At 48.1% G+C, this 13,019-nt stretch overlaps 1 long non-coding RNA gene across 2 annotated transcripts; it reads right to left on the bottom strand.

Moving 5' to 3' along the window:
- Positions 1–7,114: 7,114 nt before the first annotated feature.
- Positions 7,115–12,144, bottom strand: LOC106628452 (uncharacterized). Of its 2 annotated transcripts, none has more exons than XR_001331835.2 (4): positions 11,977–12,144; positions 10,265–10,402; positions 8,636–8,751; positions 7,115–7,615 (listed from the first exon to the last, which is right to left on the bottom strand). It is a non-coding gene; the product is annotated as an uncharacterized LOC106628452 (long non-coding RNA). The 2 variants fall into 2 exon arrangements; XR_001331836.2 differs by having other exon boundaries at positions 7,115–7,301.
- Positions 12,145–13,019: the final 875 nt, after the last annotated feature.

The following is a 13,019-nucleotide window of genomic DNA, read 5'->3' as shown; positions in this document are numbered from 1 at the left end:
CTCTTGGCATGGCCAGTGGGTGTTGTCAGCCAGGCTTAGATTGTCCTTTTGCCAATATCAATCCAGCAAGATATTCTTTGTATTTCCCATTGCTACTCCCAAAGTCGATCTTTCTTCTTTTTCTCCTCTGGGGCTCTCACCAGGCCTGGACACCAGAGAATTCCATCCTTTCCTCGGGCTAATGCAGCAGTAACTCTTTCCTCTGTGTTAAATAGAGGGGGTTTAAGCCATCTCCACACGGTTTCTCCTCACCCCAGAGCTCCCAAGAGCCCTTTTTTTACATTTTAACACCAAATCCGCAGCACCCGTGGCACTTCCCAGGCCTCAGTGGTGACAAACCTTCATTGTCACCTGCAAATGCCACTTTGTGCATTCTGGGGACTAATGGTGAGAAAATGTAACCGTGCCTCTTTTTAATTTTCTCATCAGATTAGAGGCATGCACATTGCAGGGGTTAATTGCCAGCAACTTTAATTGTTACCCTATGACTCCTGCTTCCCTCGTGTGTTAGTGGCACACAGTCAGGGCTAATAGTGAGAAAATTTGACTGTAGCTCCACCACTCTCTCTTCATTAGGCTAATGGAACATTTTCCTCTCATTTTCTCCCTGGGGTAGCTGTAGGAGTGCTACCTTATAATTGTTGCTCTTACTGTAATTGGCAGTAGTAGGAGGATGTATAATCTCATTGTCTTTCCTGTGCAGTGCTAGATTTATTTATGACCTATTGACAATTCCCAGCCAGCAGCTGTAGCACAGTGAGGGCTGCATTAGCCTTTCCCCCCCAGCAAAGGGGAGACTGCACAAAGGCTGTGATTAACCACAAAGAACAGGAGCCCAAGATGTCCCACAGGACCAAATGTTAACATCAGGAGTGACAAACAAAGGAGCTGCTGACCCTGAAGGGACACTGGTATCCAGTTCCCAGGAATCAGAACAACCTTTGCAGGTTCTCATGGGGCGTTCTCATCTCTCTGGCAAAACACAAAGGGTTAAATTCACCTTCAGAGCTGCTTCAGTACATTGACACCGAAAGTGGACCAGGCCGTCTTCCACACTAACTTCCACCATAGCTGGGTGAGAAGATGAGGTCCTCAAAGCCTGTAGGTGAGGGGGGATACTCCAGCCCCACTCAGCAAAGAACTTAAACTTGTGCTTAATTTTCAAACTCATGCTTTGGGGATTTGCTTCACAGGGCCCTAAACTGGTTTGGCATGAACAAACCTGATCCTTCCTCCCAGACACCACTGTTGGATCCAGAAGCACCTTGTAGGTCACGGCTGCTGTTGCCAGGTGGCTGAAAAATAAGTTTTTCCATGGATGACACCCTGCAAAAGCAGCTATTTCAATTAGAGGCTGGCAGAGACCTTATTTATGTCTCCATGTCTTTTCTGCCTAGAAGTTGCTGCTCCCTTTGTCCCCTGCTCCAGAGGAAAGCACTTTGCTTTTAGTCAGTATTTTCATAGCAGCAGCCTCAGACCTTTGGAAAGGAGGGATCAGGGCAAGCCATGAAGCTCTCAAGGCTGGAGGAGCATTGTCCTGTGAACAGGCATTCATCCAGTGGTCCCAACAGAGCCAGGATCAGGCCCTGACACCCTGATAACTCTGGCTTATCCTGCTGCACCTCAGGTGGAGAAAACAAACTGAGGTAAATCAGGATCAGAGCTGGATGAAGCTCACGCAGAATGCTCCCATCATGTTTTTCCGATGGCTGAAATGATGGTCTATTTTTCCACCTCTCATCCTCATGGCTGAATCAATCAAAGCAACACTTGGAAAATCCCTGTGTCACCAAAACAGGGAGCACATGAAAAGCAAATCTCTGTCCTCCAAGCTCTTAGCTTTATTTATTTATTTATTTATTTATTTATTTATTTATTTATTTATTTTCCCATCTTCTCGCTGTTTAAAAAATAAAAAAAAAAAAACCAACAAACAAGTAAATAAATAAAGAGGGGAGCAAAGATAAAAATACTGACCCAAATCCACTAGCCAAGCAAAAAAAAATGAAAGAAGGAGGGCACCACAAGAAACATCCCAGTTCTGTGCTCATGCTCACGACAAGGGTCCTGCTTACCTCCCTGCTGCTCTGCCAGCTCTGTCTGTGCTCCCATCTCTTCCCAGCCCAGGAAAAGCGGGTTTAGGGCTGGTCAAGGGCATTCCAAGGCAGGATTTTGTCTCACAAGGGAATTTGCCAGCTAGGCCCCAGAATGTGACCCGGGTAATGAGCTTTGTCACTTGCGGCGTCGCGTGCGGGAGCTGTTTTGGGAGCCAAACCAGCTTTTCTGCACTCCTGAAATGCTCTGAACTCGAGGGGTTGTCTCAGGGATGTCTGGCAGTGAGAGCCATAACACCCTGACATAGCAAGCACGGTTTGTGGGGGAAGCTTTCCCAGGAAAGGCTGTGATTTTCCAAGGGAACAACATCATGTCTTTGGGTAGGACAGGAGATACAGGCTCCCCAGGGAAGTGGTCCAGGCACCAAGTCAGCCAGAGTTCAAGGAGGATTTGGACAATGCTCTCAAGCACAGGGTGGGATTCTTGGGGTTGTGCAAGGCCAGAAGCTGGACTTGATGATCCTTGTGGGTCCCTTCCAACTCAGGATATTCTGTGGTTCTGGATCCTGTCCATCCTGGATGCTGGAGATGGGGCTGCCTGCGCTCAGCTGCAGCCTGGTGGGAAACCCAAGCATGAAGATGCTCTGCAGGAGCAAGAGCCTGGGCTGTTCCATGGGAGCAAAAACCCTGGGAGGCCCCATGGTGGTCCTGGGGAGTTGTACCAGGAAAACAAAGTATTCAAAGAGAAACATTCATGGCTCATCCAGGAGGAGATGGACACAAACACCCTCTTGAGCATTTGTGCATATCCCAACACAGGGAACAACCTGACATAATTTTTAATCCCACCATTGATCCCACTCCTTGTTCTTTGTCCGTGGCCAGGCCCTGAAGCTGACTGCTTGTCCTTCCCAGCCCTGGAACGAGGTCAAGTCACAGAATCCCAAAATGGTTTTGGTTGGAAGGAACCTTCAAGATCCTCCAGCTCTGACCCGCTGCCATGGCCAGGGACACCTTCCACTCTCCCAGGTTGCTCCAAGCCCTGTCCAACCTGGCCTGAAAACTTCCAGGGACCCAGGGGCAGCCACAGCTTCTCTGGGCAACCTTTTCCAGGACCTCCCAGTCTGAGCCTCACCAGATGCCATGAAAGTTTTACTTCCATGAGAGGGAAAACCAGCCTTTATCAGCCCAGGATCAGCCCCTGCCAAGAGCAGCACACACGTGTTGATAGACAGGATGGATTTTCGTGTCAGAAGAGTGGTTTTGCTTATCTTCCACTGCACACAGAGGAGCTTATTAAAGCAAAGTAGGTCAGGCACATGATATAGCAGTGTGATCTATGTGAAAGGCACTGGGAGGTGTTCATTGTGCTGAGACACTCCACTCCTGATGGATTTATTCCACTTCACACAAAAAGACTCGGCCAGAGCCAAATTCCCCCAACAAAGCCAGGAGCAAGCTCCCCACGAACTCCAGTGAGACCAAGATTTCAGCATCAGTCCCTGGTTTCTGCAGAGGATATTTAAAGGAGTCCACAAAAGGAATTACTACCTCTGAATTCTGTGAAAAATGAAAACTAATAAAATTAAAAACAAATGAGTACAGTGCTGACTTCAGGAGGAGGATGACTTTACTTCTCTAGGCTGTAACAGTTTGTGTCATCATTGAACATAATCACAGAGTCACAGGATGGTTTGAGTTGGAAAGGACCTTAAAGCTCATCCAGTTCCACCCCCTGCCATGGGCAGGGACACCTTCCACTATCCCAGGTTGCTCCCAGCCCTGTCCAACCTGGTTTTGGACACTTCCACAACACTTGTAGCTCTGCAGGAACATGAACACTCACATCTGTGCCTTCATCCAGCTGAAAATTAACCACGTTTTGTCCTCCCTCACTCCCAGTTTCCTCCTCTCCCTGACCTGGCTGGCCACAGCACAGATGCTGCTACAGGCCTGAAGGCTGGACTCAGCCCAGGACTTCATTCCACCTCCTAGACACAAGATTATTCTTATTTAGGCATTAGGAAGCCCTGAATCCTCACTGGTGAGCAGCTGGAAGTGGTACCCCCTTCAAAAGGTGTCAGATCCAGCAGAAGATGCCTGCCCTGGGCTGGCAGAGATAATCTTTCCCTCCCTGGTGACAGGCACCATCCAACGTTATCAAACCCAGCTTGTGGCTCATGCTCAATCAGCAGCTTATTTAGAAAAGTCAGTTTGTTAATTGGGAAAAGTTTAATGAATTTTTGGTGTACAGGGAAAAAAAAAAATTACTTTATATTACTGATGTGTTCATTTGAAAAATTCATTACATTTATGTATTGTGTTTTCATGTAAATACCTCAGCCAAAATGTATTAGCAAAGAATACAATATTATGGTTCATGGTTCATGTGGTATCTGAAAGGAATAATTGTATAACTAATCAGTGAAAACAAAGTAAATGTTCCTCTTGAGCTTGTACAATAAAAAAATGAATTAAAACTATTCAGGCTCAAAAATGCAAATATGCCATGTTTCCCATCAGCAAGAAAATAAAAAAAAATTAATATTTAGAAACCCACCTGCAGTACTGGGTTCAGGTCTGAGGGCCCCAGCTTGAGAAGGATGTGGAGATACTGGAGTGAGTCCAGAGGAAATCACAAACATTCTCCAAGGGCTGGAGCCCCTCTGCCCTGGAGCCAGGCTGGGAGAGCTGGGGGTGCTCACCTGGAGAGGAGAAGAGAAACCTCCAGGGAGAGCTCAGAGCCCCTGCCAGAGCCTAAAGGGCTCCAGGAGAGCTGGAGAGAGACTTGGGAGGAGGGTATGGAATGACAGGACATGGGGAAATGGCTTCAAATTGACAAAAGACAGGGTTAAATGGGATATTGGAAAGAAAATCTTCCCTGTGAGGGTGGTGAGGATTGCCCACAGGAGCTGTGGCTGCCCCAACCCTGGAAGTGTCCAAGGCCAGGTTGGACAGGGCTTAGAGCAACCTGGCATAGTGGAAGGTGTCCCTGCCCATGGCATGGAGCTGGAACTTGATGGACTTCAAGGTCTCTTTCCAACCCAAACCATTCTGAGGTTCTGTAATTCAAGGATCCAGGGTCTCTGGGATTTTCTGACAGTCTCATCACAAGGCACTGACCCAGTATTTGTAAAAAACACTTTCCTGTCCCACAGCCCCAACAAACAGTTCAGGGCTGGACTTGGTTCAGTTTTAGGGGTGGTTTTTAAATGCAGCTTTCTCAAATGATCCCTCCAGTGTTAGGGGAGAATGGGAAGAAGGTGATTAATACACAGGAACAACCCCAGGATCTCCCTGAGAACAACCTGCTGTTGAAGTACATATTTGAATGCATCCAATGCAGAAAACAGACACTGGAATTTGCAATTCCACCTCAATCCCAGTTACTTCCCATCCATTTATCTCTTTACATGTACATATGTAGCTCAGACTGGCAGCATGAGACAGCTTTTCTCAGGGATCCCTGTCCTTACACAGCCTGCTCTGAAACCCCCACATCAGAGCCACACCAAGATGATTTTTGGGAAGCAAAGAGTCTGGATGAGCAGCACAGCCCGTGGAGTTGGTGCAGCAGGGCCACAATCTCTGTGTTTTCCAGAGGGCAGGGAAATGCTGCAAGCAGGTGAGGAGGGGGAAAAAAAACAAGGAGAATCTTCCTGACTCTGGGACTCTCCCAAAAACAGGGGAAAAGGAGGTTTTGCTCAGACTATGAATAACTCAGTGGGGTCACTGAAGCTGTGTCTCTGTTGGACCCCAGGTCATGCACAGTGGAGCCTCCTGGATGGGACCTGCATGTCCTGACAGCAAAGGGGAAAAAAAAGGGAAAGGGAAAGGGAAAGGGAAAGGGAAAGGGAAAGGGAAAGGGAAAGGGAAAGGGAAAGGGAAAGGGAAAGGGAAAGGGAAAGGGAAAGGGAAAGGGAAAGGGAAAGGGAAAGGGAAAGGGAAAGGGAAAGGGAAAGGGAAAGGGAAAGGGAAAGGGAAAGAACTTACTTTCAGCACCATTTTGTGACATTCTGATTTTCACAGCCAATTGCCAACAGCTTTCTCCTCACTCAGGTATGAGCAGGGCTGATGAGCTTTCACCCAGGCTGCTCCCTCAGCAAAACCCCAAAGAGCAGAGGTGGAGGAGATCCAGCACCCCCTGGCAACTTCCAAGGCTGCCGGGTGGGAGATGGAGAGCATCCCAAGCTGCTCACCTGGGCAGGATGAGGAAGCAGTTCCCAGGAAAAATAAGAGCCTCTTCCCGAGATAAATGAAGTCATACATACATGTGTGGGGTGACACTAATCCCGTGACTCTTAATGGATTAGGGACCCAAAGCCTCATTCCCAGCCCGGCAGCTGGGGTGTCCCTTTTCCCAGAACCGGGATCATTCCCGATGCACAGCGTGAATATCCGCAGCTAAATTATTCACTGCCTCCGGGCACACGCCCTGCTCGGAGCCAGAGCTGGATAAAAGCACTCAGGAAAGCTCTTAGAGCATCCTGGCGGCTGCCACATCATTGTGGATGATTGCAGTGGCTGGAATGAAGGAGCTGGTGCTTTCTCGGAGGGCCAGGGCTGCAGGGCTGGCCTCGAGCAGCGTGCACTGGCTCTGTGCAGCCACAAGAGTGTGCCTGAGCCACAGCTTTGGGAAATGGGAGCCTTTCCCTGCCATCATGGTAAAAACTCTCCCCTGCGAGAGAAGGCTCCTGGTCCTGCCCTCCCACCCGCACGGGATCCCCCTCTCTTTAGGGACCAGCCGTGATTCTTGGCTGGAGAGAAAGATTAGGATTTTAGAGCAGGCAGACTTTTGTTGCATGTCTGGGTAGGGATTTTTTGCCTCGGGGATGTTTTTATTTTCAGGTTCCTCAAAGCTGTAAACTCTGGAGATGAATCCCTGCATCTGCAGGGTGAGGTTCTTCTCTTCAATCTTTAAGAGGCATCCTAACTTCATCCTTGGCAGTGCTGCATTAATTGTTGGACTTGATGACCTTAGAGGTCTTTTTCAGCTTTAATGATTAGATATTTCCATGATCTGAGCTGGTTACTCAGGTTCTTTATTACGAATATGCATTTCTATGGCAAGACCATCCAAACTTCACTCGGTGACTGTAGGATGAACACAGCCCAAAGGGCTAAAATGTGTCATTCAGTGCATGCAGAGAGAGCCAAGGGTGTTTTGTCCAGTTCCAGAGCTGTGCCTGTAGACATTGTGTTTGGCCAACCAAACTGATCTGAAAATTCCCTCCTGTTGTTTGAGACCTGCTTTCAGAGAATCACAAAAGCATTAAAGTTAGAAAAGACCTACAAGATCATTGAGTCCAGCCACTGACTGATCACCACTGTCAACCGGACCAGAGCCCTGAGTGCCACATCCCATCATTTCCTGAAAGCCTCCAGGGCTGGGGACTCCATCACTTCCCTGGGCAGCCCATTCCAATGCTTGACAAACCTGTGAAGAAATTCCTCCTGATGACCAACCTGAAGCTCCTTTGGTGCAGCTTGAGGCCATTTCCTCTTGTCCTGTCTCTTGTTACTGAAAGAAGAGCCTGACCCCCTCTCCTGGCTGTCCCCTCCTGTCAGGGAGTTGTGCAGAGTCAGAAGATTCCCCTGGAGCCTCGTTTTCTCCAGGCTGAGCCCCTTTCCAGCTCCCTCAGCCCCTCCTGAGGCTCCAGACCCTTTCCAGCTCCTTCCCCTTCCCTGGACACACTCCAGCCCCTCAGTGCCTTTCTTGTCCTGAGGGGCCCAGAACTGGACACAGCACTCGAGGTGTGGCCTCACCAGTGCCCAGCACCAGGGGACAATCACTACCCTGGTCCTGTGGCCCCTCTGTTCCTGGTCCAGGCCAAGTGCCATTGGCCTCTTGCCCACCTGGGCACACCTGGACTCGGGTTCAGCCACTGCCAACCTAGCTCCTTTTCCACTGGGCAGCTTTCCAGCCACTCTGACTTGGCCTGGAGCATTCCCTGGGGTTGCTGTGGCTCAGGTGCAGGACCCAGTCCCTGGTGTTGTTGAACCTCACACTGTTGGTCTTGGCCCATGGATCCAGCCTGTGCAGATCCCTCTCAGAGCCTTCCTGCCCTCCAGAAAATCAGCACACTGAGGGTACAGTGATTCCCTGAGCCCATGCAGTGATTCCCTGAGCCCATGCAGTGATTCCCTGAGCCCATGCAGTGATTCCATGAGTCCATGCAGTGATTCCCTGAGCCCATGCAGTGATTCCCTGAGCCCATGCAGTGATTCCCTGAGCCCATGCAGTGATTCCCTGAGCCCATGCAGTGATTCCCTGAGCCCATGCAGTGATTCCCTGAGCCCATGCAGTGATTCCATGAGCCCATGCAGTGATTTCATGAGTCCATGCAGTGATTCCATGAGCCCATGCAACAATTCCATGAGTCCATGCAGTGATTCCATGAGTCCATGCAGTGATTCCATGAGCCCATGCAACAATTCCATGAGTCCATGCAGTGATTCCATGAGTCCATGCAGTGATTCCATGAGCCCATGCAACAATTCCATGAGTCCATGCAGTGATTCCATGAGTCCATGCAGTGATTCCATGAGTCCATGCAGGACCATGGATGCCACTTCCTTACCTGGGAATGACTGCTCTGAGCCTGCTTTGATGTCACATCACTTCAGCATCAACCCCAGCCCCTCACTGCAAGTGCTCTGTTCTGCCAGGGTCTTCTGAGTCTGCTTGTGCTGGTTTCTGCCAAAAGTAGGAGGTGGTGGAGCAGTGAGTCAGTGCTGATGGCTTCTCCCTCTGCACAGATGGGCAGCCTTCTGCAGCCAGCACCAGCTGCAAGGCCCAACACGGAGGGTTTTGTCTGCAGGGGCTTGGGAGCAAAGCTCTGAGCCTTTAAATTCACATCCAGACCAGTATCAGTGACTGCTGACCTCCACAGGGCTGGGAATTTCCACAGCACCCAGCTCCATCTGGAAGGCTCCCAGCAAGGAGCTGAGGTCTGGTTTGGAGCTGAGCACTCTCTGGGAATTTGGATGGAGCTGTTTGGGAGCCACTGAAGGAATCAAACCGAGCTGCCAAATCTTGGGCTTGGTGTGAAGCTGATCTCCCTCCCAGCAAAGGTGATGGGGAAGATGGACTGGGGCTGGCAGCAGCTCCCTGTCATCTCCCATTTGTGAATGAAGACCTAACTCTGGCGGCAGTTGCCATCTGCATCAGCCTGCTTGGACATGGCCATGGCTCCTCACAGCATCCAGCAAAAACAAGACAGCCAAGACAAACACTTGGTTCCAAAATTTCTCACAGCTGACATATTGCTCATCTGAAGGCCAAGGAACCTCCTGGTCACTGCTGACTGCTCCAAAATGGGACCAATGACCAACCCCATCTCTCCATTGTTCTTGACCTCACATTTTCTTGCACAAATACACGGGAGGTTGAAACACGTGAATGCTCATGCTATGAGAATATGAGAGCAGAGAATGTTTTGGCTACCTGGCTACTTAAAGTCTATTAATAATTCTGATGGTATTTAAAAAAAAAAATAGGACACAGATTTTTCCTTCTCTGTCCGTGCCTGATGGTTTATTCTCTTCTTGCACTTTCATGGAATTGCATTCTTGTCTCCATGGAGTTATCAATACTGCCACCCAGATTTCTTTCCTGAGTGGGTAATACCCATCAGAGTCTATGATTACATATGTATGGTTAATTACTCTTTCCCATGTTTATTATTTGGGACTTACCAGCACAGAATTTCCCTGGAGTTTACCCTGCAGTCACCAAGAGTGAGGATTCATTCTCTTCCCTTGACACAAATCTTTAGGTTAAACCATCTCATGTAATTGTGTGATACCAGCAAGCTGTGGCACCTTAGAAATCCCCTTCTTTTCTTGTCTGTTCCTCAAGAGTTTATCTAGACCTTTAGGGGATCCTGCTTTGTAACCTCTCTGTAGTGAAAAATGTTTCTGTATTTTCTCTCCTTACTTTAAACAATTAGAAATCCCTGACAGGGCTTTCATCTTACACCGTAATAAAGTAATTTATTTTAAAAATGATTGCAATAAAACTGCTAAAAAAAAATCTTTCTGCAGTGACTGATTTTCCACAGTCTCTAGTATATCCAAGTATCCCAGGTGATCCTTGCCAGTTTGCCTGCTACAGAAAGAAGAGCTGCCAGGCTTTGATTTCCAGGGCACCTCCTCCCTCTCCCAGCTCCACAACCACACTGACCCAGACTCATCCAACCCACACTCACTTTTGTCTTGTCTCCAGCACTGGCCAGAGTGAACATCTAGGAGAAGTACAGGAGCAGGATGAGCATAAAGTGATGTTTCCTCCGATTCTCTCTCAGCCTCCAATAATTTTCCTCTTGGGAACTTCCTGAGCTAAATACCTGCAGATAGTTGGAAACCCTCAGTTGCTGCTTCCCTCTGGTTCTCTTGAACACACATAAAAGGTTGTCATTCCCAATTCCACCTTATCTACAGCCTTTTGCCTCCCCCTCTATGTATATACGTACATATACCCCCTCCACATGCATTAAGGAACCAGAACTGAGGTACCCAAGAAGGATTTATGAGTTGTGGATTTCCATCATGACACAACAGTGTTAAAATCTGGTGCCACCTTTACCACTCTCCGTTCCTCTGCTAAGCATCACCACATCCAGGAGATTTCTTGGTTACGCTTCTGATGCTTATTTTTTTCCTCTTTAAAAGATTCAAATTCAAGCAGTTTGACATTTTCTACCCTGAATGTTTCAGAGGATGCTGGAAAGCATCCAGTACTCATTTTATCACTTTACTTTTTGGCCAGATTTCAGTGTAGCCTTTTTTCTTTTGCACAGAATTAAAAGATCGCACAACAGGTTAGTTTCCCATATGTTTCATTGTTTTAAATAATTAGCTTAATTTAGACTCCTTTTGTGTTCTCCTTTCACAGACTTTGCAATCAATGTGTTTACTAGCAAGTGAAGACATCGTGAATGTATGTGTGTATTAGAGGGTAAATGCAGAAATTACATTCTGAATTCACTGACACGAGCAGTCACCCCTACAACACGGTTTTGAGAGTTTAATCAAGAAACAAAAACTTGTGAGCCCAAACAAAACATCTTGACTTTCTCATTTCAATTGCTAAACACTCACCCAGGCTGCATGTGAATGAATTACCGACCCTGAAATTATGTGCATAAATTATTTGGCAAACAAGTCTGAGTAATGAACAAATGTGGGTGAATTGCTGTGCTGGGGAAGAGAAAGCGAGGCATGATTCATTCAATCACCCACTCGTTATGGCTGAGTCCCCGGGCTCAAATTAGGCAATAATCAAGGATCCTTCAGTGCCGGGGCTGGAGTGAGCTCAGCTGGGCTGTGAGCCTGCAGACACAGGATTTGGGAGTTCTGTGTGGCTGGGGCCAGTGTCTGCAGCATCCAACACTCATCCATAGTGCTAAAGTGCCCAGCCAGTCCTGATGCAGACACTTGGACACTCCTCATGCATCAGGAAATTGCAATTCCTGATCTCACTGCAAAATCACATGTCTCTGGGCCAAATAATGGTCAATCCATGGCCTAAGCCAGACTGACTGTTCTCATGTAGTGTAAACGGGGTTCAGACTGGCAAAGAGTAGGATTAGATTGGAGATTAGGAAAGAATTCTTGGATGTGAGGGTGGGAAGGCCCTGACACAGGGTGACCAGAGCAGCTGTGGCTGCCCCTGGATCCCTGGAAGTGTCCAAGGCCAGGTTGGATGGGGTTTGGAGCAGCCTGGGACAGTGGAAGGTGTCCCTGCCCAGGCAGGGGGTGGAACTGGATGGGCTTTAAGGTCCATTCCAACCCAAACCATTCTGTGGTCACACAGGCACAGGAAAAGCTCACCTTGCAGCATCCCTGATTTTCAGCACTTACACTGGATATCACTACCTGAAAATGTGGAAATGATGCACAGATCAAATCTGAGACAAACCTGTACTCCCATTTGTAATTGTAGGAGAGGTTTGAGTTCTCTACCTCTTGAACTAGGCTTCTGAGTCTTCTAAGCATTTCCTCTATTCCACACACTTATTACTCCTTTGGGTTTCGGGGTTTGCATGGGGTATCTGGAAACCTTGTTCTTGATGAAGGATCTGACAAATTTGTGCCCATCTCACACACGGAGTGTGACTGATATCCAACAGCTGCTGTCCATCCAACCATGCCCTCAGCCCCACCTCCTGCCCTCTGAGCCAACAAAACACACAAAGTTCAGTGTCCCAGCTTCCCAACTGCCCTTTGCCCTCACCAGGCTCGTGTTCCAGACTCCTGATGTTTTGGGGAGAAGCATTGCACTGCCTGGGCTGGATGGTCACCCTGTGCATGCACAGAGAAAAACCAACATCCAGAGATCATCCAGGAACCAAGGATCAACGAAACATCCTCTGTCCTGAAGCCTTGTGGTTAAAACCTCCCTGGTCAGACTTTTCAAAGAAAGAAGAGAGTAAAAGCATTCAGAGCAAAAAATGCCTTGTTATTTTTATTTGTCCTTTCTGAGCATCAAAACAAGTGCAAAAGTGACATTCCTGGGGAACTTTTATTGCAACCATCCTCGTTCAGCCACTCCTGATTTCCAGACTATCAGCAGCAGGTGGTACAGAAGACACTGCCAAAGCTCACTTGGAGGATATTTCTGAAAGCATTAAAAAAATTCCCTTGAACTATTCTGAGCTCTGCAGGCAGCTCTTTTCTGCCTCAGAAGGGAGTGTTGAAACTTGGGTTTCCTCCCCAAAAGCAAAATACCTCTGCCTGTCCCTGGCCCTGCACGAGCCAACTGAGTCTCAGTGTAGAAAAGGCACTAGGAGCTGAATTCCTCCCCTGGGGAAACCAGAGCTGAGTTATTGTTCAGTGGCATCAGGAATTGATTCAGTGTGAATGGGAGAATAAAAAATCCAGGCAAAACCATGAGATCCCAGCCAGCAATATATTTAGACCCACATCTAGGCTTAAGGTCATGAACAGTCCCAAATAAAATAC

The sequence above is a fragment of the Pseudopodoces humilis genome, chromosome 7, assembly GCF_049639895.1.
Source record: "Pseudopodoces humilis isolate 2021_Gansu_Grassland_sample_001 chromosome 7, ASM4963989v1, whole genome shotgun sequence".
In the NCBI taxonomy this organism is placed as follows: domain Eukaryota; kingdom Metazoa; phylum Chordata; class Aves; order Passeriformes; family Paridae; genus Pseudopodoces; species Pseudopodoces humilis.
Note: the sequence above shows the minus strand (reverse complement) of the source record. Positions and strands in the feature narration are given on the sequence as shown.